This window comes from Herpailurus yagouaroundi, unplaced genomic scaffold, assembly GCF_014898765.1.
Source record: "Herpailurus yagouaroundi ecotype Mexico unplaced genomic scaffold, PumYag 185, whole genome shotgun sequence".
NCBI classification, from domain to species: Eukaryota; Metazoa; Chordata; class Mammalia; order Carnivora; family Felidae; genus Herpailurus; species Herpailurus yagouaroundi.
Window position 1 is genome coordinate 4,220,257 of NW_024412416.1, and position 24,157 is coordinate 4,244,413.

Consider the following 24,157-nt stretch of genomic DNA (forward strand, 5'->3'; position numbering starts at 1 on the left):
TCTCCTTCCGGCGGGAAAGAGCTCCTTCCGGTTTCCGGGTGTGGGGAGGAAGTCCCTCCCCCCATGCAACAGCGTAACATAGCGGGACGCGCCCGCGGAGGTGAGGCGGCGGCGCGGAGCGGGGCAGGAGGGGCTCCTGGACTGTAGGTGGCAGTTGCTGGGTTCCCGGCTGTGGAGGGTGGGGAGAGGACTGGGCTGTTCGGCGGGGTCTGGAGAGCGGCTCGGAGACTCCCGTCTCGAGAACTGCCTTCCTCCCTGGTCGCTCTCTGGGGAATCGAGGCTCCTCCCTCTCCGGGTGCCGCGTGTTTCATTTAGTTTCTGGCTTCCGTTCGTCTGCGTAGCCGCTTGTCTTACAGTCACGGTGCTTACTTACCACTTACGAGCAGTGGCTGTTGGTCGTCTCCCAGCAGGAGCTCATAAGGTCTGGCAGTTCCTGACTGCTGCTGCCGGAAGCCCACTCCTGGAAGGATTTGAGTACCTACATAGTTCTCAGCTGCACTAGGGACATAGCGCTGTTGGAGTTAGGAAGATAAATTAGAAATTTAAGTTGCCTTTGCTTTCGTTTCCTAGGGCTGTGATAACCAAGTATCGCAAATTGGGTAGCTTAAAACAACGCGTTTATTATCTTACAGTTCTGGAACCAGGAAGTCCGAAATGAAGGTGTCAGCAGGATCATGCTTCCTCTGAAACTCTGGGTAAAATACTTCCTTGCCTTTTCCTAGTTTCCGGTGCTGTGCACCCATCCTAGGAGTTCTTTGACTTGTAGCTGCATCTTTTGGATCTCTTGAAGCTTCTCCTATGGTGTTTTTCTCTGTGTATCTGTGTTTCTTCTTAAAAGGACACAGCCTTCTTGGACAAAGGGCCTACCTTACTCCTGATCTTAACTAATTACATTTACAATAACTATTGCCAGATAAAGTCACATTCTAAGGTTCTGGGAAGGTCGTGAATTGGGGGAGGGGGGCGTGACACTGACCAACATAGTATAGCTGTCAGAGAGCTTAAGGAGTTGGCAAGCCAAAAGCTGACAGTAATTTGCTGTAGCACATGTGAACTCAGACATAGTTCAATTGGATCTGAGAACTTTTCATGGGTATTGAACTATTCCCTTGATAGGTGGGTAGGATTTGGATGTGCCATTGTAGATCATATATAGCATTCTAAGCAAACAAAAATCACAGGAAAGCACAGGTTGAAATGTAAAATAGGTTAAAGTTGGAAGGATTTTGGGGCGCTCCGGGTGGCTCAGTCTGTTGAGCGTCCGACTTCGGCTCAGGTCACGTTCTCATGGCTAGGCTCTTGAGTTCGAGCCCCAATTCGGGCCCTGTGCTGACAGCTCAGAGCCTGGAGCCTGCTTCCGATTCTGTGCCTCCCTCTCTCTCTGCCCCTCCCCCACTCGTGCTCGCGCGCGCGCTCTCTCTCTCTCTCTCTTTCAAAAATAAACATTTAAAAAATTTGTAAAAATAAAGTAGGAAGGATCTTGAACGTTTGGAGTCTGTTCTGTATGTAAAATGAGCAGTATATCAAAGTGTTTTGGCAGAGGAGTTGTGCTTGAAGATTAATTAGCAACTGGAGTCAAACCTACTTTGTGTTACTTAGTCCATTTTAAGACGTCTTGAATCCTGGGGCACCTGGGTGGCTCAGTCGGTTAAGTGTCTGACTTCAGCTCAGGTCATGATCTTGCGGTTTGTGAGTTTGAGCCCCACATCAGGCTCTGCTGACGGCTCAGAGCCTGGAGCCTGTTTCAGATTCTGTGTCTCCCTCTCTCTCTCTGCCCTTCCGCCACATACGCTCTGTCTGCCTCTCAAAAATAAATAAACATTAAAAAAGAGAGGGGCGCCTGGGTGGCTCAGTCGGTTAAGCGTCCGACTTCGGCTCAGGTCATGATCTCACGGTCCGTGAGTTCGAGCCCCGCATCGGGCGCTGTGCTGACAGCTCGGAGCCTGGAGCCTGTTTCAGATTCTGTGTCTCCCTCTCTCTCTGACCCTCCCCCGTTCATGCTCTGTCTCTCCCTGTCTCAAAAATAAATAAACGTTTAAAAAAAAAATTAAAAAAACAAAAAAAAAAAGAGAAAAAGAAGTCTTAAATCCTATTCTCTGAGCATATCCTGTGCTTTTTCATCCTGGTCTTTGCTCATGCTGTCCCTTATTCCTGGAGTGCTTCCATTAAGGAGAGTTGTTCAGCTCATAATGTTAGCATCCCCTTAATACCATAACCTGACAAAGATAGCACTAGAAGAAAAAACTGCCCAACTCCCATCAATACAAAGCCCTAAAATAAAATAGTAGCAATTTCAGTCATGCCCTCCATCTGGAATGAAAGATTTTATCCCAGGAATGATTTAACGTTAGAAAGCCTGTTGCTATAAATCACTGTATTAATAGTTTATATGAGGTTAAATCTGTATGATCTATATGATCATCTCGAGCGGTAAAGTGTTTTTTGCAAATATTCAAAACCTACTTTGATTTCAAAGAAAACATTGAGCAAAATAGGAGGGGTGCCTGGGTGGCTCAGTCAGTTAAGCGTCTGACTCTTGATTTCCACTCAGGTCATGATCTCATGGTTGTGAGATTGAGGCCTGTGTCAGCCTCTGTGCTGGAGCCTGCTTAAGATTCTTCCTCTCTTTGCCCCTGCCTGCTCGTTTTCTCTCTCCCTCTCTCCTTCCCTCTCTCCCCCACCTCCCAAAAATAAATAAATAAAACACTTAGCAAAATGGGAATAGACAAACAGCAACTTGATAAAAGGCACGTAAAAGAAATCTATGGTAAATGTCATACTTAAATGATAAAACAATAGAAGCATTCTCTTTAAACTCAGGAAAAAATGGAATATTTACTTTCACTTCTAATATTCAACATGGTGCTAGCTTTCTAGCCAAAGTAATAAAACAGGGAACAGACAAAAATGTTAGGAAAGGAAGAAATGAAAATATTATTTTTGGATAATGTAATTTTGTTTCTAGAAAATGGAAAAGAATGAAATTACAAAATTATTAGAATTAAAAGGTTCAGCAAAGTGGCTAAATGAATACAGAAACTTAAATTTTTTTGTATATCAGTTATAAAATGGGGGGGAAATATCATTAAAAGACATTAAGGGCAAGTAAATGGACATTTCATGTTTTAGTATGGAAAATTCAGTGCTTTAAATATATCCGTGTATCATAAATTAAAAGGTTTTGGTACAGTACCTGCTAAAATACTGATAGAATCTCCAAGTAATTCTCTTTGATCCAGTATATTATTCTTTTGATACACTGTTGGGTGCCATTTATTGATATTTTATATAGAATGTATCTTTTATTAGTGACACTGACATGAAGGGGAGCTTTTTTTGGTACTCTATTAATCAGATGTTGATATTTAAAATTATACTAGATCCCTTAAAATAACTTGAGGGAGCATTTTATATTTTACTACGTTCTGAAATAATCTAAGTGACTTTGGAATTATCTGCTCTTTTAAGACTGAGTAGAGAAATCAATTGCAAAATCCTATTATATAGTTTTACGTGGTAGAATTTATATATAATGTGTCCACTCTCTTCTGTGATCATTTAAAAAGTCAACTTTTTGGGTTGCTTGGGTGGCTCAGTTGGTTGAGCGTCTGACTTGATTTGGGCTCAGGTCATGATCCCAAGGTCATGGGAACGAGCCCCATGTCAGGCTCTGTGCTGAGCGTGGAGCCTGCTTAAGATTCTCCCTCTCCCTCTGCCCCCTCCCCAACTTGGGCGCGTGCTCTCTTTCTCTAAAAATTAAAAATTAAAAAAAATTAAAATTCAACTTTTCTGTGGGGGAGGGATCAACCTTAATTTGTATTTTGCTTGGAAGTCCTCCATTTTCAACAGATTTTCCAAATTAGTTGTCATTGTATTGTGTATAGAATTCTCTTGAGATTCTTACAGTCTGCTCTGCACATGAGGTTGTTTTCTCATTCCTAACCTTACATATTTTTGTTTTCTTTTTTCTTCAACCAGGCTTGCAAGAGGATTTGTCTCTTTTTGAATGCTTTTCAACTCTTACTTACTGTCTTCTGTTTTCCAGTTTTTTTGTCACAGTTCCTCGTCCTACTCTCTTGTTCTTTTCCCATTTCTTAATATTAGTCTGAGCCTTTGTTTTTTTAAGTTCTTTCATTTTTATTTCATTTTTGATGAAGACATTTTAAGGCTATAAATTTGCCTCTAAATACAGCTCGTTCCATAGTTTTTGGTATAAAGTGTTCTCTTTTTCATTGCTTTTTACATATGTTGTCATTTTTTTCTTTGATCTAAGAGTTATCCGGGATTGGATGTCATTTTTTCAAATACTTAAGCTTTTCAATCCATTTCTTTCTTCAGTTTTATTGAGAGATAATTGACATACATCACTGGGTAAGTTCAAGTGCACAGCGTGATGGTGGTCATGTTTGTATTACTTTCCAGTTTTGTGGTGACCAGAGAATTAGATTCGGTATGTTTTAGTTAAGATTTTCTTCTTTGGCAAGTACATAATCAATGATTACACATTTCATGGGTGTTAAAATATGTATATTTTCTACTTAGAATTAAAAGGTTCTATGCTATAAATAAGTATGTACATAAATAAATAAAAGTTCTATGCGGGGGTGCCTGGGTGGCTCAGTCAGTTAAGCATCTGACTTGGGCTCAGGTCATGATCTTGTGATCTGTGAGTTCGAGCCCCCTCTTGGGCTCTGTGCTGGCAGCTCAGAGCCTGGAACCTGCTTCGGATTCTGTGTCTCCCTCTCTCTCTCTGCCTCTCCCCTGCTTGTGCTCTGTTTCTCTTTCTCAAAAAGAAATAAACATGAAAAAAAAATGTTTTTTTTTTTTTAAGTTCTATGACTCTCTTTCATCAGGTTTACTGGTTTTAGTATTCAGGTTTATTGATTTTAGAATTTAGTTCTCTGATACATTTCCTAGGTCAGTCTAATTCTAGAAGAGGTGTGATTAAGATTTCCACCTTAAATGCATTTTAAACAATCTTTTTTGCATTTCTGGAAGATCTTTTTATGTATGTAACATTACGTCACTGGTTCATACAAGACTGTGCCCTGTCTTTGTAAATTATGCCTTCTATAAGATCCTTTTTATCCTGTTTAATGCTTTCAACTTATGTCTGACCAATATCCCTTTCTCTGATGTTTTTGTTTTTCTGTTTTTTAATTTGAGAGAGAGAGCAAGTGGGGGGGGGAGGCACACAGAGAGGGAGAGAGAATCTTAAGCAGGCTCCACACTGTGGAGCCCAGCACAGGGCTTGATCCCATGACCCTGGGATCATGACCTGAGCCAAAATCAAGAGTGCTCAACCTCTCAACCGACTGAGCCACCCAAGTGCCCCTCCCCGTATCTGATGTTAATGTTACCATTCCTTCTTTTGTTTACTTCTGTCTGGTAAACTCATAGCTCACCTCTTTATTTTAAATCTGTTCGTTTCTAGTAAAAGAAAAAAATGTACATGTAACAAATGATCAATCTGGGTTAGTTTTTCACCTGGAAAGCCTAGCAGTAACTATGCAGAAGCCAGCTGCTGTGCTGAGAGGATCTGCAGGTGCATGGAGGCTTAGAGCTTGTACAGTTTTACGTTTCAAAAGGAAACTGAACGTCACGTTGATGTCAAACAGTAGTTCGCCGTAACATGATAGCGCTGTTGTCAAATACGAATTTTATTCGAGGAAATCACAAGCGGATTTGCGGGAAGTCGTGGATTATTGGACTTTGCCTTAGTAAAGATTGTTTTCCTTCCATAAGTACTTCAGGTGTCCTGGGAAAGGTTCTGAGGTTACTAAAACCCAGGCCCGCTGTCTCCTCGCTTTCCCTTTCTCCCCTGCCAGAAATCAGCCCGCCTCTTCACATCCTGCCTCTGGGCTGCCCGCCTATAGTTCTGAGTTACCAGAAGCTAATATGGTCTGAGGCCCAGCTGGGGCTTTCGCGGTGCAGGGGAGGAGGTGCAGGGGTGCAGGGCTTTCGCGGTGCCTGGAGGCGAGAGGGTGAGCTCGGGAGGGCTTGAGAACAGGAGGCAGAGCATCTCCATTCCTGTTAGTCTCCGGTCCTCCCGGTGATAGCCGGCTGGGACTTCCGGGACCAAAAGCGCGTGGGCCCTCTTCACAGCTTCCCTCGGTTTCCCACGGAAGAGGCTGCAGGTTAGGACCGGTGCCGCTTCCCTCCCTCCCGCGGCTCTTCTTTCTACTTCCTGCCTCCGTCGGGAATCACGTGGTGGGGTTTGAGTTCCTGCGATCCACCTCCCTTCCGTCCTCTGTAACTCAGAGACCTGGAGCGGTGAGAGAAACGTTGGCATCAGGCTTGGAAGACTTGCTTTGTAGAGAGCAAAGCGGAAACGCAGAATTACCTCTACCCCGTGACTGCGTGAGCTTTGTGGAAAGTGTTCCCATAATTCGTTACCTGTAAACTTGAATCAGTGTTTGTTTGATTTCTCTCAGTGCTGAGTAGGATCTGAGAACTGGAGTGACACCCGGAGGAGTAAAGGTGGTGCAGACGGGGCGCCCGGGTGGCTCGGCCGGTTAAGCGTCCGAGTCTTGGTTTCGGCTCAGGTCAGGATCTCACAGCTGAGGAGTTCAAGCCCTGCGTCGGGCTCTGCGCTGATGCCACTGAGCCTGCTTGGGACTCTCCGCCTCCCCTGCCCCTCCCCCACTTGCACGTCTCTGTCTCTGTCTAAGTAAAGAAATCAACCTTAAAAACATTAATGAAAAGAAGAGCAGCTTTCCCGTCTGAGAAATACTGGGGATGGTGCCCGGATGCTTGGTGTGTGACAGTGTTTTTCAGATGAATTTCAGATACTTGTGTAAACGTGGGGGCGTGAGGGAGACGAGAACAGAGCCCATTTTGACAGCAGGTGCTGCCAGTGCGTGGGAAGAGCACTCAGGCAAGTGACTTAAGTGCCGCGTCCTTGTTGCAGTGATGCTGAAGAAGGGCGACTCCCGGCAAGCCGCCCCCACCCTCCCCTCACCACGAGTGGCAGCCTCTGCCTCCCCTGGGATTTCAGTGTCGCACCCGCTGTCTACGCTGCTTCCACACACACCCTTCCCTCCTTCACCCTGTCGGAGGGTAGTGGTCTTCTCTCCATCCGAGGCTAGCTTTTCCTTCCTGCTCAGATCCGCTCCTCGCCCTCGCTTCCTCATTGGGCTTTGTTTCCTCACCTGATACTTATTTTCTTGTCCTCCGAGCCCCATCCAAAGAATATTTCTCTCTAGATTTCTTTTAGGTATTCAAAGTGACTAATCCCTCCTTTAAAAAAAATTATTGAGGGGGGTGCTGGGTGACTCGGTCGGTTGAGCGTCCGACTTGGGCTCAGGTCATGATCTCACGGTTGGTGGGTTCGAGTCCCGCGTCCGGTTCTGTGCTGACAGCTCGGAGCCTGGAGCTACTTTGGATTCTGTGTCTCCCCCTCTCTCTGCTCCTCTTCCACTCATACTCTGTCTCTCTCAAAGATAAACATTTTTAAACAATTTTTAAAAAACTCTCTCAAAGATAAACATTTTTTAAAAATTAAAAAAAAAATATCTCCCTCTGCCTCTCTCCCCCACTTGCACTCTCCTCTCTCTTTCTAAAATAATAATAATAAAAAACGCTTAAAAAAAAAAAAAGCCCATCAAGAGTTGATTCAAATATGCTCTTCATGGAGCAAAATACTAGGCATTCATTAAAAGTGACATGAATCTGGGGCACCTGGGTGGCGCAGTCGGTTAGGTGTCTGACTTCAGCCAGATCACAATCTCTCGGTCCATGAGTTCGAGCCCCACGTCAGGCTCTGGGCTGATGGCTCAGAGCCTGGAGCCTGTTTCCCATTCTGTGTGTCTCCCTCTCTCTGCCCCTCCCCCGTTCATGCTCTGTCTCTCTCTGTCCCAAAAATAAAAAAAAATTAAAAAAAAACGTTGAAAAAAAAAGTGACATGAATCTATTTTTGGCATCAATAACTTGCCAAGATGACTTAAAAAAAAAAAAAGTTTCAGGGGTGCCTGGGTGGCTCAGTCAGTTAAGCATCTGACTCTTTGTTTTCAGCTCAGGTCATGATCTCCTGGTTCATGAGATCAAGCCCCACATCAGGCTCTGTACTGCCAGTGTGGAGCCTGCTTGGGATTCTCTCTCCCTCTACCCCTTCCCTGCTTGCGTACTCATACACACACATGCTCTCTCTTGAAATAAGCATTAAAAATAAGTTACAAAGCAACGAGTTATGAAGGTATAGGTATATATATGTGACCGAGAGAAGAGCCCAATTATAACACTGGTTAATTCTGACAAGTAATATCCAAAGCTCTTTGTTTCTGTCTCTTTAAAAATCTCTGTGTTTTCTCAACTTTTTAAAAAATAGTATGTTTTACCTGCCAGAATATATATAAATTGATCTGTGAAGCAATATCATGACTGCCCTTATACATAAACTTTTGCGTACATCTTGACGTTTTTAAGTACCCATGTTTACTTGGTGAGGAGAACACATACGAGAAGCTTTAAACATGTATTTTCAGATTTCCTCTCTGGAAGGAATGCAGATAAATATTCACCAGCAGTATTTGACCATGCTGGTTCCCTAGGCCCTCACTGGACCCTGGGAGTGATAGATACATCACTCGTCGTTCCCTGCTCGGCCAGTTTGATAGGTCATCACTTCTGGTTGCTTTCTGTGATGTGTGTCTCATCTGATTGGCATTCAGAGAGTCACTCCTTCCACACTGGTGTTTGTAAACTCCTCAGAGTTGTGCTTTCTTCTTAGTCTCTGTTGTCTGCATTTTTGGGGGGGGGGGCCTGGTGTCTTTTTTATTTATTTATTTTAATCTTTATTTATTTTTAAGAGAGACAGACAGGGTGCAAGCGGGAGAAGAACAGAGAGAGAGGAAGACACAAAATCCCATGCAGGCTCCAGGCTCAGAGCTGTAAGCACAGAGTCTGACACGGGGCTCGAACTCAAGAACCTCGGGTTTATGAAGTCGGACACTTAACTGACTGAGCCATCCAGGCGCCCCTGTCTGGTTTATTTTCTTATGAGTAGTTATCAAAAGAATCATTTTGATATTTGGAGCCCTTCTGTACCCAGTTCAGAAGTGTGATAACTAAAATAGTAAATTCCTGAATTCACTTGTTCAGATCTCAAAATCGTTTTTCCTCTAGTTAAGGCAGAACAGGGAGAGAATTAGGAGTTTGAGCTTTACTGTTAGGCTGCCTGGGCGAAAATCTTAGCGCTACGACAGCGTACCAGCTGTGACCCTAGTCTAGCTAAAGAACTACGCCCGGTTCCCTCACCTGCATGTGCCGGCATAGAACGAGCTCTCGAATTATGTTTGTTACTGCAACCATTACTGTTATAAGAAGGGACACTCTTGAGTAGGTACAATGGACTGAAATGTGCCCTCTCCCCCAAAAATGTATATGTTGTTTGTGTGCTTGCTTGAAATGTTTTATTTTATTATTTAAAAAAAAAAAATTTTTAGCGTTTATTTTTGAAACAGAGAAAACAGAGCATGAACGGGGGAGGGTCAGAGAGAGAGGGAGACACAGAATCTGAAACGGGCTCCAGGCTCTGAGCTGTCAGCACAGAGCCCGAAGCGGGGCTCGAACTCACGAACCTTGAGATCATAACCCAAGCTGCGGTCCAATGCTTAACCAACTCAGCCACCCAGGTGCCCTGGGAGATAGCTGGTTTAAATGAGGTCAGGAGAGGGAGGACCTTATGAAGGGATTAGTGCCTTTATGAGAAAAGACACCAGAGGTCTCTTCTCCGCAACCTTGTGAGGAGACAGGAAGGAAGCTGTCTGCAAACCCGGAGGAGAGTCCAGCAAAACTCAGTGATGCTGGCCCTCTGATCTTACAACTTGCAGCCTCTAGAACCGTAAGAATTAAGTGTCTGTCGTTTGAGCCAGCAGTTCATTGGTATTTTGTTAGAGCGGCCTGAGCTGATTAAAACATACAGTTTTGTAGGGTGCCTGGGTGGCTCGGTCGATAAGCGTCCGACTTGAGCTCAGGTCATGATCTCACTGTTTGTGGGTCGGAGCCCTGTGTCGGGCTCTGTGCTGCCAGCTCGGAGCCTGGAGCCTGCTTTGGATTCTGTGTCTCCCTCTCTCTCTGCTTCTTTGCTGCTCGTGCTCTTGCTCTGTCTCTACTCTCAAAAACATAAGTAAACATTAAAAAAAGAGAAGTACAGAATTTCCTAAATCACAAAATCATCTTTCAAAAAAAGTGTAAAAAAACCCCCAAAAACCCCATACAGTTTTGTTATCACTGAGCATGCAGCCTGGAGTTGTAGGTGAGAAATAAAAGGAGTAATGATGATAGAGCACAAGGTGTGTTTGGAATGCAGGTGAAGTACAGAACACACAGTGACTGACCTCCACGCTTCTCTTGTGCCTGTGTTTGCCTTCTAGACTGTTCCTCATTGGAAAACAGCAGTGAACTAGTGTTTTCCCAAGGAGCAAGAACTTGATCCACCTGAATTTGACTGCTAATTTTGTGGAATATTATGGAATGAAGCTCCTGTGAGGCTTTGAGTCATTCTGACTATAAAATGCAGGATACAATGCAGACTGTGTTCTGCAGCGTTCCATCTAGGTGGCATTTAGAACGTAGGGATTCTGTTAATGGATGAGAAAGCTGGAGTCTGTATCTATTTAGAAAAGGTTCAGTTCTGAATGACGCGTTTTTTCTAGTGGAGTTTTGAATAAGTCTTTTTATTTTTTTTTAATTTTTTTTTTTAACATTTATTCATTTTTGAGAGTAAGAGACAGAGCATGAGCAGGAGAGGGGCAGAGAGAGAGAGGGAGACACAGAATCCAAAGCAGGCTCCAAGCTCCGAGCTGTCAGCACAGAGCCCGACGCGGGGCTCGAACTCACAGACTGAGAGATCATGACCTGAGCTGAAGTCAGACGCTCAACCGACTGAGCCATCCAGGCACCCCTGAATAAGTGTTGTCATCGTTCTAATACTAGTTTTTCTTCCACCAAATTCCCCCTGATTCTTTTTTTTTTTAATTAAAAATTTTTTTAATGTTTTTATTTATTTTTCAGACAGAGAGAGACAGAGCATGGGCAGGGGAGGGGCAGAGAGAGAGGGAGAGACAGAATGTGAAGCAGGCTCCAGGCTCTGAGCTGTCAGCACAGAGCCCGACGCAGGGCCCAAACTGGACTGTGAGATCATGACCTGAGCTGAAGTCGGACGCTTAACCGACTGAGCCACCCGGGCACCCCAAAGTCCCCCTGATTCTTGAGAGTTTTCTCATTGTGTAAAAGTGCTTCCTTTTTGGTTAGTAAATCAGTATTAGGGTATTATGAGAAAAATTAAAATGTTTCAACCCACAACTTCCTTAGATTAATACCAACTGTTTTAAGGTTTATTTGTTCTGTATGTGAACAATTTCATACGCTTGTTTATTAATATTATTTCAGTGACTCATTTTAATATTTCTGTGTAAAATATCCATATAATCTATAAAGCCACATTATCTCCAAAAGAGTGTTGGTAATATGCAATATGTGTGGTCAGTGGGTGCCAGTCTGACCATTCAAACCAGGGCCCAGGAGAGGATCTGGTCTGTCCACCAAAGTTTAAGGTCCAGCCTTCATTTTTAGGCTAATAAGCTCAAGGTTTACAGTTATTAGAGGGGATTTTATTTTGAGAGATTGATTGTAATTAAACAATTTGGCAAGACAGGTGTAAAAATTCTAGACTATAAATGAATGTAAATAGAAGGGAGAGGAGATTTGAAATACTTTAATTTTCTGATTAAAGTCATTTTCCTCTGGAAGGAAAACCTCCTGGGAACTTTGGGGTGACTAGATGATCATTTACTTGGGGGGAGAGTTTGATGATTTTAAACATAGGCCATAAAACTGCAACATACAAACACATGTAATAAAGACTGTTGATCAGAGACTCTTGGGGTCTCTTCCCCCCCTGCTGCCTGAGATGTTCACCAGGATTCTTCACTACTTCCTGGACTGATTGTTTTCCCCACAGTGGTAATGAGCTGGGAACTTACTAGGAGATACACTAGAGTACAAACTATAGCCTGGAAGTTTTACAAGTGTGAACTTAGCAGGTGTGAAGTCTTTCTTCCCAAGAATATCTCCAAGAGGGGCAGACTAAGAGTGGCAAAGGAAGCGGCAACAGGATTAATAGGAAAGGGTAACTGAAGGACAGGACCTAGAGCCAGTGTGCTGGTTGATGCAGAATGACCAGGTTCGCTGCAGCCGTCACTCAACTAAACCTACGTGCAAACAAAAGCTGGAGGACTGTTCCTGGAAGAAACGTGAATGAGCTGCTTGAGGAGGGCCCCAGCTTGCAGCGAAGGAAAGCCCTTCTCGGGCATTTGGAAGGCTCCTCCTTCCTGCTCTCTGCCCGTGTACCCGTAAGTGAAGTCTCCCGTTTGATAGTCCTCTATGAGTGCGTACCTCACGTTGTCCTTCCCATTCCTCTAGGAGGGCCGCTAGAGAATTCTGGAGAATTTGAACTCCCAGTGGCAGAAGAGACTCAGCCAGCCACCCAGAAGCCGGGTCCTTTGTTTTTGTGTAATTTCTTTTAAACGTTCAACTGAGATTTACTACACCTGAAGAAAACCAATGGCAGGTAAGAAAAAGACCTTACTGAGCAAAGAGCTGGCCCAAGAGAGTAAGTGAAAAACTTTAGTTAGTATCTACAGAAAGATTTGAAGATACTGCACCATAAATCAAGAATAGGTTACCATGGAAAAGGAATAATGAAAAAGAGTGGTTAGAAATTTAATATGATTGTCAAAATAAACATTTACTAGTACTGGATTAAAAAATACAGTTTTCCCAAAAAGATAATTAGAAAAAAGATAAGACGTCAGTCTATAAATCTACCAAATAACTGAAAGAATTTAAGAAGGAAAAAATCGGGAAAAAATGGAGGAAAAGAAATCATAGAAGGATGATAGTTTGGATAATTAGAGATACACATCTTTTCTACTGAAAAGTTGCTAAGCATAGTGAATTTAAGCATTGTCTGTCTGTCTCACACACACTGCAAATCCTTGCAAGATTTTGGAGTACTAAAGATAATAGCCTGAAAGCATCCAGAGAAGGAAAACAGAAGTTACCTAAGAAGGAGTGAGAATCAGACTGGCATCTGTTTTCTGGTCAGCAGAAATGTGTGCTAGAAGATACTGCAGCAGACGTTCAAAGTCCAGACAGAAAGGGGTTTTGATACAGAATTCGACACCCAAACAATTAAGTAGAAAATTGAAAAAGATATCTCAGATATGCAAAAATTCACATTTACTTCACATCTACATCTTTGTGCAATTACTTAGTATACTTTGGAGAGAATAAGACATCTAGTAAAAAGGACTCCACCCTAGGAATGCGGTGGAAAAAAATCCTAGGATATCAGCTATGTAGCAAGCCTGAAAAATAACGGGTTCACATTAGAACAGGATACCAAAGGATCAGAATTCCTTGAAAGAAAAAGCAGATTCCTGTTAAACAGTAAAAGTAAGAGGCTGGATGATCATCACCAAAAGAGGAAATAGCATATGCATTGTTTTGTCAAATAAAAGGTTACTAGAAACTCCAGGGAAAGCAAAGTTTCATAAGGACATGTTAGTCCGAGTACAAAAACTACAGTGTAGCATGATTATCAGCAACTGCTAGAGTGTAAAAAGATTCGATTTGACCTTGATCCTTGAAGTGGTCATTTTTGTGCATGTGGCACAAGTTTAGTGACAGAGGATTACATTTCTTTCTCTATGGATCTGATTCCTTGGTTCTGCAGTGAATCATACAGAAGTACAATCTCAAATGCTATATACTCAATTTGAAATTTCAGAATCTATATATAAAATACAGGAAACAAAATGACTCCACTGTGTAAAGATCAAAGTAATATAACCAATAAGGATAAAAGAGGTGCACAAAAGTTGGAAGATGATTTCCTCATATAGAAGTCAACAGATCCAGGGCACCTGGGTGGCTCATTAGGTCAAGCGTCAGGCTCTTGATTTTGCCACAGGTCATGATCTCATAGTTCATGAGATCAAGCCCCACAACAGGCTCTGCACTGACAGCATGGAGCCTGCTTGGGATTCTCTCTCTCCCTTTCTCTTTTCTCTCCCCCCTCTCTACCCCTTCCCCCCGCCCCGTCTCTCTAAATAAATAAATATTTTAAAAAGTCAAGAGGTCCATCTACTGTCCTATCAAACTAAAGTATTGAAATGAGAAAAGCAGTGTAAAATAGTTTGGGGCGGGAGGGGGAGCCTCAGTGGACTCACTGAGTTGAAGACACGGTGCTGAGAGTCTCAGGAGACCAAGGCAGCCAGAGTTTACGGGACAGCGAGCCGTGGAGGAGAGGCCTGGGTAGGTCAATGTAGAGATCGGCAGACGGTTCATGCTGAGTGTTCACAGAGTACTGATCAGCTCGTGTGTGAGGAAACCTGATGCCAGGAAAAGAACAACCTGAGAGGGTTTGACATCAGTGCTGCGGGCCCAAAATAGCACCTGTTCCTACCACCAAGACTGGAAAAACCCATTAGGCATTGGGGAGGGTACTGAAAGAGTACTGAAAGTCTTGCTTTGGGGCACCTGGGTGACTCGGTCGGTTAAGCATCCAACCCTTGATTTTGGCTCAGGTCATGATCTCACAGTTCATGAGATCAAGCCCTGTGTCAGGCTCTGTGCTGACAGCATGGAGCCTGCTTGGGATTCTTTGTCTCTCTCTCTCTCTCTCTCTCTCTAATCTTCTCTGTATCGTTCCAATTTTAGTATATAGTGGGGAATAATTATCCTTAGGCTAAATACAGTTCTAGTCCCACCCAACAAATCTTAAAAATAAGATCAGAAAAGGATCAGTTTCCAAATAACTACATCTTAAAACTGCTTCAAAGCTTTAAAAATTTTGTAGGAACATAAAAATATCCAGCAGTTAATGTAAAATTCACCATGTCTGGCCCGGCTGGCTCGGTCAGAAGAGCACGTGACTCTTGATCTCAGGGTTGTGAGTTCAAGCCCCACATTGGGTGTAGAGTCATTTGGGTGATTCAGTCTGTTGAGCATCCAGCTCTTGCTTTTGCCTCAGGTCATCATCCAAGGGTCATGGGATCAAGCCCCCATTGAGCTCCATGCTGAGAGCCTGCTTGAGATTCTTTCTAACTCTGCCCCTCCCCCACTTGCACACGCTCTCTCTCTAAAATAAAAATAAAATTCACAATGTCTAGCATCTTATCAATGATTAACAGGCTGAACAGTATCAGCTATCAGATAACTTCGAATGGCCTAATATACTTGTAATTTGAATTCCTAAAAGAGATAAGAAAGAGGGGAGGATATATTTGAAGAAATAACGACCACAGTTTTCCCAAATGGATGAATATTATAAACCTATAGATTGAAGCTCAGTGAGCACCCAAGAACAAGAAATACACAAAAATATATACCAACCACATCATAATCAAAATTTTTAAAACCAGTGAAAAAAATCTGAAAGCTGTCGGGGTCAAGGGGTGTGGATAGGGGCAGATTCTACATATAGAAGAACAAAAGAAAACGGCCAAGTTAGACTTCTATACCAATTCTATACCTTATTTCAAAAACAGGTGAAATGAAGACTTAAAATTTTTTTTTTATTATTTTTTTTTTATTTTAGAGGGCACATGTGAGCAGAAGAGAGGGACAGAGAGAGTCTTAAGCAGGCTCCATGCTGCCGGTGCACAGCCAGACACGAGGCTCGATCTCACAATCCTGGGATTATGACCTGCACTGAAGTCAAGAGTCAGACACTTAACCAACTGAGCCACCCAGGTGCCCCAAGACTTACTCAGACATGCTAAAGACATAGCAGCATACCCTCCCTACGACAGATACCGAAGTCATTCGGGCACAAGGAAAATAGCACCAAATGGGAACCTAGATCTCCTTGAAGAAATGGAAGAGCGTGGCAGCTACGTGTGTACTTTTTTCGGAAACAAAACCTGACATTTTCTTAGAAAGAGCCAACCTGTTCATATGTCACTACAAAACTGAAACAGAGTTCTTGATTTCTGTTTGGAATAAGGTATGGATCATTGTATCCTGTGGTGTCACCTCCTTAACTGAGCAGAAACATCTAGAAAGTCATTATCTGTGACTTCAGCTACCAGTTAGTGATACCCACCCCTTCATGAACCTGGAGTATAAATAGTGGTGGGAGGCAAATGTTTTCTCTTAATATTTTTTCATTGTTTTATTTAACTTGTTTCTGTGATAATGAAATGGACAAATTTTCTCCTCTTTGCTCCAAGTGATAATTTTTTTAATATGTATTTGCTTTTGAGAGAGAGCAGGGGAGGGACAGGAAGAAGGGGGCACAGAGGATCTGAAGCGGGCTCTGCGCAGTCAGTAGAGAGCCCCACAGGGTCTCAAACTCACAAACCACAAATCGTGTCCTGAGCTAAAGTCAGATGCTTAACCGACCGAGCCACCCCAGCTCAGATAAAATTTTAAAATAATCGGTTCTGCAATGTTTCTGGGACCCCCAATCTGTTCTGTTAGTCATTTTGTTTAATCTTGCACCAGTACCATACCGTCTTCATTACTATGGCTTTGGACTTGGTATCCAGTGGGATAAGTCGTCCAACCTTATTCTCAAGAGTCCCTTAGTCGCTCTTGGCCCTTTGCTCCTCTGTACATGTTTTGTTGGAGTCTGACAGTTTTCACAAAACAGAGGTGGAGTTGTGAGTTGTGTGTCAAATAGGATTAGAGGGAAAATTTCTGCTTAAGCTATTTTTTTAATGTTTATTTATTTTCAAGAGAGAGAGGGAGAGAGAGGGAGACACAGAATCCGAAGCAGGCTCCAGGCCCTGAGCCGTCAGCACAGAGCCCGACACGAGGCTCAAACTCACGAGCCATGAGATCGTGACCTGAACTGAAGTCGGACGCTCAACCCACTGAGCCACCCAGGCACCCCTTAAACTATTTCTTAGGTGCAAATAAATAGTGTATGTGTACTATAAGCTTTATTTATTCTAGGTTTGTCTTTTTTTTTTTTAATTTTTTTTTTCAACGTTTATTTTTGGGACAGAGAGAGACAGAACATGAACGGGGGAGGGGCAGAGAGAGAGAGGGAGACACAGAATCGGAAACAGGCTCCAGGCTCTGAGCCATCAGCCCAGAGCCTGACGCGGGGCTCGAACTCATGGACCGCGAGATCGTGACCTGGCTGAAGTTGGACGCTTAACCGACTGCGCCACCCAGGCGCCCCTAGGTTTGTCTTTTTTAAGATTTTCACAGGGTACTCCATTTCGGGTTCACATATGGTTTTTCTGATTGCTTTCAAGACTTCGGTTTGGGTCATTGCTTACCTGTGTGTCTTTACTGAATGTTTGAGGGACGTTTTGCACTTCTGATTGTGACAAGTTTGCCTCTGTTCTTAACCACAAACAAAAATCTCACAAATACAAAGGTGGCCCAGAGTACCTTGGAGCCTGAAAGGGTGGCACATTTGTATAAGGCTTTGAATCGCCCAGAGTGTAACCTGTGCACACTCAGGTAAGTCCCAGCTGTTGCCTCTGGAGAATGTCTCCAGTGAAAAGGTGGTCACAGTCTTACAGCGGCCCATCATGCTGACGGTGTCCTCTGGGGGTTGCAGTGGACAATCCCCTCCCTTTGTTCCTCCCTCTGGTAGACTGGCCAGTAAAGCCAGGTCGATAACAAATAGTTAATGGGCTTTAAGAAGAGGAGATAAACTTATTAAACAAATGTAAAACCCACCTCTCAGACTCCAGGATCCCTCATTTCACTCAAAACCCAAACATTCAGAATTTTACCATTCAGATGTTCTCATATGTGTGCAGAGAAGGTCCAGGATGGTAAGGAGTTCTCTGTCCTCCTGAGACCTCAGAGCCACAAAAGCAAATGCAGGAATTCCACAGAAGCACCCTGAAGGTTTCCCCAAGTTCAACACAGATGAATCAGTCTATTCAGATACACATACATTCACAGTTAGTTACATACAGATAAAAGCTCATTCTCTTTTGAAAGGACCAAGTGACGGCAGTTGTTTGTGATATAACACTGTTGTAGAGGAAAGGTGGTTCTTACTTGCTTTAGCTTGTTCCTTGGCTGGGCAGTGGGGGGTTCCTGGCATTCCACTGGAGGCAGGAACCAGTGGTGGGGTGAGGAGAGTAACTCAATCAAGATAAGGGGATAAACAAATCCTCTGTGCTTTAGAGGCTATGAGAAGGGTCACTTGGTGAGAGCAAACTCCGCAGGTTTGTTTGGATGCTGTGAAGTCCCACCAGGGTGCCTGGTGAGTCAGTTGAGCGTCCACTCTTGATTTCAACTCAGCTCATGGTCCCAGGGTTGTGGAATTGAGCCCCGAGTCGAACTCCACACTGGGCATGGAGCCTCCTTAGGATTCTCTCTCTCTCCCTCTGTGCCTCTCCCCTGTTCATCCTCTCTCTCAAATTAAAAAAAGAAGTCCCACCTGACTATTGAGGAAGATACTGGTGATGATCTTCCTGATTTGAAGGCCTCTAAATGTCTTCTCTTGGAATGATTCTGGATAGAGATGAAATGAAAGCTAGAAATGAAGCTTTATCTGTAACAAGCCAGGACCGAAACCTCATGAAGGTGTATGTTGTGCTCTCTCAACAGCCCGATCAACCAAATGGACTGTAGTTGCTCTGCATTGTTACCCATGAGGTTCAACCATCAGAACATTTGGGGTTTGGTCCTGGCTGTGCCCTTCGAACCTTGAAAGAGACCCTTTAAAGTCATTCTAAAATGCTTGTCTGTACTTATTCTTTGAGAGGATCAAGTAAGTTAATGTTCTAGCACTTTGAAAGAGTATAAGGTGGTATTTACCCTTGGACATGAATCAAGAACTGGAGTAGAAGAAACTTTAACCCTTAACCGACTTTGATTAGGAAGGGAGATTTGAAAGGATGTCCGGGCACAACCCAATTACAAGGATTCTCAAGTGTCAGTCACCTCAATCTCTCCTTTATGTCTCTTTTTATTGTGCCTGGCACGGCCTTCGTTAACACATTGATCTCTTAATCCATTTGCTTCATCCAGCCATCCCCAAAAGCCTGCTTTCCCAGTTTCCATTATCTTTCACACTGGCCACGAGTAATTCTCTAGAACTTCTTTAATTACAAAATTCCTATTCCAGTAGCTCCTTAGGGGACTACGAGATAGATCACATTCTCTCCGTGGTATATAAGGCTTCTTCCCGTCTACCTATTGGGTAGTTACAAACGCTAAGTTAATATGTCTGACACCTAGGATTTAATATATCTAGTATGATGATTTACATAAGAGTAATAATAATTTGTTATAAATGATTATAGGCATATAGAGAATATATACTTTAATATACAAAAATATATAATATATAAATTATGTTAAGTATAAATATATTTTTAAGTTTATTTATTTTGAGAGGGAGAGGGGGAGAGAACAGGCAGGGGAGGGGCAGAGGGAGGGAGAGAGAATCCCAAGTAGGCTCTGTGCTTGATCCCACGAACTGTGAGATCATGACCTGAGCCGAAATCAAGAGTCAGATACTTAACCTGCTGAACCACCCAGGCACCCCTAAATATACATATAAATATTTTAAATAAAAGTAAGTTATATATATAATTAACTCCATTTTCAAGCCCTTTCCTCTCTGTGGAGAATGAGAGATGGGGCTGAAATGTCCAAGCCTCTAACCATAGCCTGGTCTTTTGGGGTGGCCAGCCCCCCTCCAGAAGGCCACCAAGATTCACCTCATTAGAACAAAAGACATTGCTATCACTTGTGAAGGGATCCAAGGGATTTAGGAACTGGAGTCAAAGGCCAAATATCAAAACAAAATACTTGTAGTTCTCTTACCACATAGGAATCCACGAAAGGATTTTAGGAGTGCTGTGTCAGGAATGAGGGACAGGGACCAATATATGTCCTTTCTGTTATCTCACATTTACCGTTTACTAACACTTAGCCCAAATCCCTTTGTCTTGTCAATTCGTGACAAATTTAGTATTTCTTTGTCTAAAAGACTTAAAGCTTCCCTCCCTGGTCACTTTTTCAGGTCTCCATTCTTTTGTGAAGGCCCCCTTGTACATGTAAAAATGTAGTAACATTTGTATGCTTTTCTCCCGCTAATCTGTTTTATATTAGTTTTAATTCTTCGGTCCAGCCAGTGACCCTAAGAGGGTAGAAGAGAATTTTTTCCTCCCTTACACTAACATCTTCAGTACATTGTTGACTAGAAGCAGTGATAGCAGGCATCCTTGTCTTGTTCTGATTTTGAAAGGAAGCTATATTAATTCGCTGCTGTAACGAGGTACCACAAATCGGGTGGCTTAAATAATAGGAATTTATCATCTCGCATTTCTGGAGGCTGGAAGTCCAAGAGCCGGGTGTCAGCAGGACTGGTTCCTTCTGAGACTGTGAGGGGCAATCTGTTCCATGCCTCTCCTGTAGCCTCTGGTGGTTTATTGGCAACCTTTGGTGTTACTAGGCTGTAGACACATCACCCTGACTTCTGCCTTCATGTTCATGTGACGTTCTCACTGTGTGGCTGTCTGCCTCTGTGTCCACATTTCCTCTTTGTGAGGACACCAGTTCTATGGGATTAGGACTCACCCTAATGGCCTCCTATTAACTAATTACATCTGTAATGACCCCATTTCCAAATAAGGTCACGTTCTGAGATATTGGTTTGAACTTAGCATATTAATTTTTGTGGGACACAATTCAGCCCATGAGAAGCTCTGACACTTTGCTATTAAATGTATTTGCCACGATAACCTTTACTAGGTAAGTTCTTTTCCATTTCCAGCTTGCTTAAAAGCTGTTATCATAGATGTTAACCTTTAGTCAATGTTTTTATGTACTTAATGAGATTTACTATATGGCTTTTCATAATCTGCAGTGATTTATTCTAATAGCTTTTCTATTTTAGTCCATGCCTGACTTTTCAGAATAAACCCAAATTGATCATGATTTTAATACATTATTGCTAATAATATTTTAGAAGACAGTTTCTGGGGCGCCTGGGTGGCGCAGTCGGTTAAGCGTCCGACTTCAGCCAGGTCACGATCTCGCAGTCCGTGAGTTCAAGCCCCGCGTCAGGCTCTGGGCTGATGGCTCAGAGCCTGGAGCCTGTTTCCGATTCTGTGTCTCCCTCTCTCTCTCTGCCCCTCCCCCATTCATGCTCTGTCTCTCTCTGTCCCAAAAATAAATAAACGTTTGAAAAAAAAAAAAATTTAGAAAACAGTTTCTGCATCTATGTTCATAAGAAAGATTGGCCTATAAGGTTTATTGTTGTTATTATTGTTACTGGATTGCCTTTGCTTTTTATATTGTTAAAATGGCCTCCTGAAGTGAGGTGGGGACTATGACAGAGATTGTTAGTTGTTTCACGTTGGGATGATGAAAATGTTCTGGAGATGGATGGTGATGATGGTTGCATGACAGTATGAATGTACTTCATGCCACTGAACTTACACACTTAAAAATGGTTAAAATGGTGTGGTGCCTGGGTGGCTCAATTGGTTAAGCATCTGACTTTTTTTTTTTTTTTTTTTTTGGCTCAGGTCATGATTTCAGAGTTCATGAGCTCAAGCCCTACGATGGGCTCAGACAGCATAGAGTCTGCTTGAGATTCTTTCTCTCTCTCTCTTTCTCAAAATAAATAAAAATTTTTAAAAAATAGTTAAAATGGTAAATCCTATGTTATGTATGTTTTACCACACACGCATACAAAAACCCTATCCACAGCTAACATCCTACTTAACGATGAAGGACTAAAAGCTTTCCTCTTAAGATTGTGAATAAAACAGGCACGTTTGTTCTTGCCATCCTTATTCAGCATTGTACTGGAGATTCCAGGCAGGGCAATTATGAAAGAAAAAGGCATCTAGATTAGAAAGGAAAAAATAAAACTGCCTCTATTTAAAGATGACATGGGGCGCCTGGGTGGCTCAGTCGGTTAAGCATCTGACTGTTGATCTCAGCTCAGGTCTTGATCTCAGTGTTGTGAGTTCGAGCCCCGCATTGAGCTCCATGCTGGGTGTGAAGCCTACTTTAAAAAAAAAAGTGACCTGATTTATATATGGGAAATTCTAAAGAGACACACACACACACACCTAATAGCTAATAACCAAATTCAGCAAGGTTTCAGGATATAAGATTAATGTACAAAAATCATTTGTATTTCTGTACACTAACAGTGAAAAATTTGAAAATGAAATTTAGAAAACAGTTTCATTTACAGTAGTATCAAAAAGAATTCTTAGGGATTATCTTTTTACAGAGAAGTACAGGACTTATACACTGAAAACCACAAAATATTGTTGAAAGAAATTAAGGAAGACCTAAATAAATAGAAAGACATCCCATTTTCATGGATTGGAAGACAATAATAAGATGGCACTACTCCCCAAATTGATCTAAAGGTTCAACACAATCCCAAGCAAAATCCCAGATGCCTTTTTTTTTTTTTTTTTTTTTTAAGAAATGGACAAGCAGGGGTGCACGGGTGGCCAGGCCAGTTGAGCGTCTGACTCTTGATATCAGCTTGGGTTATGATCTCAACACGTTCATGAGTTTAAGCCCCACATCAGGCTCCATGCTGACCGTGCAAAGCCTGCTTGCGATTCCCTCTCTGTCTCAAAATAAGTAAACTTAAAAAAAAAAAAAATGGACAAGAAGATTTTAAAATTCATATGGAATTGCAAGGGACGTTAAATAGCCAAAACAGTCTTTAAAAAGATCAAAGATGGAGAACTCATGTTTCCCTATTTCAAGCCTACTACAAATCTACAATAATCCAGATAGTGTGCTATTAGCATAAGGATAAACATGTAGATCAGTGGAATAGAATCGAGATTCCAGAAGTAAACTCATCAACTATGGCCTATGGATTTTCAACAGAAGTCCCAAGATCACACAATGGGGAAAAGATGATTTCCACAAATGGTGCTCAAAAAACTGAAAATCCACATGCAAGAGAATGAATTAGATTCCTGCCTTATACCATGTACAAAAATTAACTCAGTGGATACAAGGCCTAACTGTAAGAGCTTAAGTTAGAAAACTCTTAAAACATAGGTGTAAATCTTTGTGACTTTGTATAATGCAATAGTTTCTTAGCTATGACATCAAAAGCACAAGCAACAAAATAAAAAATAGATCAATTGAACTATACCAAAGTGAAAAACTTTTATGTGTCAATATGTATATCAAGAGAGTGAACAGACAATACACAGAGTGGGAGAAAATATTTACAGACTACAATTGGATAAAGGTCTAGTATCCATGATATATAAGGAATTCTTACAACCTAAAAATTAAAACAGCCTAATTAAAAATGGCGAAAGGTATTGAATAGACCTTCTCCAACAAAGATCTACAAATGGCCAGGAAGTACATGAGAAGATGCTCAACATCATTTGTCATTAGAGAAATGCACATCAAAACCACAGTTAGATACCACTTCACTCCTACTAGGATTGCTGTAATGAAAAAAGACAATACAAGTGTTAGTGAGAATGTGGAGAAACTGGAACATTGCTGATAGGAATGTAAGATGGTGCATTTCTTTGGAAAATAGTTGGATGGTTCCTCAAAACATAGAATTATCATATGACGCAGCAATCTACTCCTAGATCTAGATCCAAGAGAACTAAAAACATATGCTCCAACAAAATCCGGTACATGAATATTCATAACAGAATTACTCATAATACTCCAACAGTGGGAACAACCCAAATGCCCGTCAACTGATACATGGATAAACAAAATATGGTATATTCATACAATGCAATATTATTTGACCATAAAAACAAAGGATGTTCATAAAAACAAATGCTACACATGGATGAAATCTTGAAAACATGCTAAGTGAAAGAAGCCAGACACAAAAGGTCACAGATTATATAATTCCATTCATATGAAATGTCCAGAATAAGCAAATCCATAAAGGCAGATGAGTGGTTACTGGGGAGCTGAGGGGAGAGGGGAATCAGGCGTGACTGTTTCATGGATAGGAGGTGATTTTTTTTTTCTTTTTTTTTCTTTTTTTTTTTTTTTTTAATTTTTTTTTCAACATGTATTTATTTTTGGGACAGAGAGAGACAGAGCATGAACGGGGGAGGGGCAGAGAGAGAGGGAGACACAGAATCGGAAACAGGCTCCAGGCTCTGGGCTGATGGCTCAGAGCCTGGAG

The 24,157-nt window shown here is 42.3% G+C and overlaps 1 long non-coding RNA gene across 2 annotated transcripts in view; it reads left to right on the forward strand.

The window, feature by feature from the left end:
• Positions 1-2: 2 nt before the first annotated feature.
• LOC121042329 (uncharacterized) overlaps positions 3-24,157 on the forward strand; it is a 27,113-nt gene continuing 2,958 nt past the window's right edge. The window contains exons 1-3 of one of the 2 annotated variants that reach the window (XR_005796118.1): positions 3-100; positions 633-695; positions 18,592-18,754. This is a non-coding gene — a long non-coding RNA (uncharacterized LOC121042329). The remainder of the gene's footprint in view (positions 101-632; positions 696-18,591; positions 18,755-24,157) is intronic. The other variant, XR_005796119.1, reaches the window with a different exon arrangement.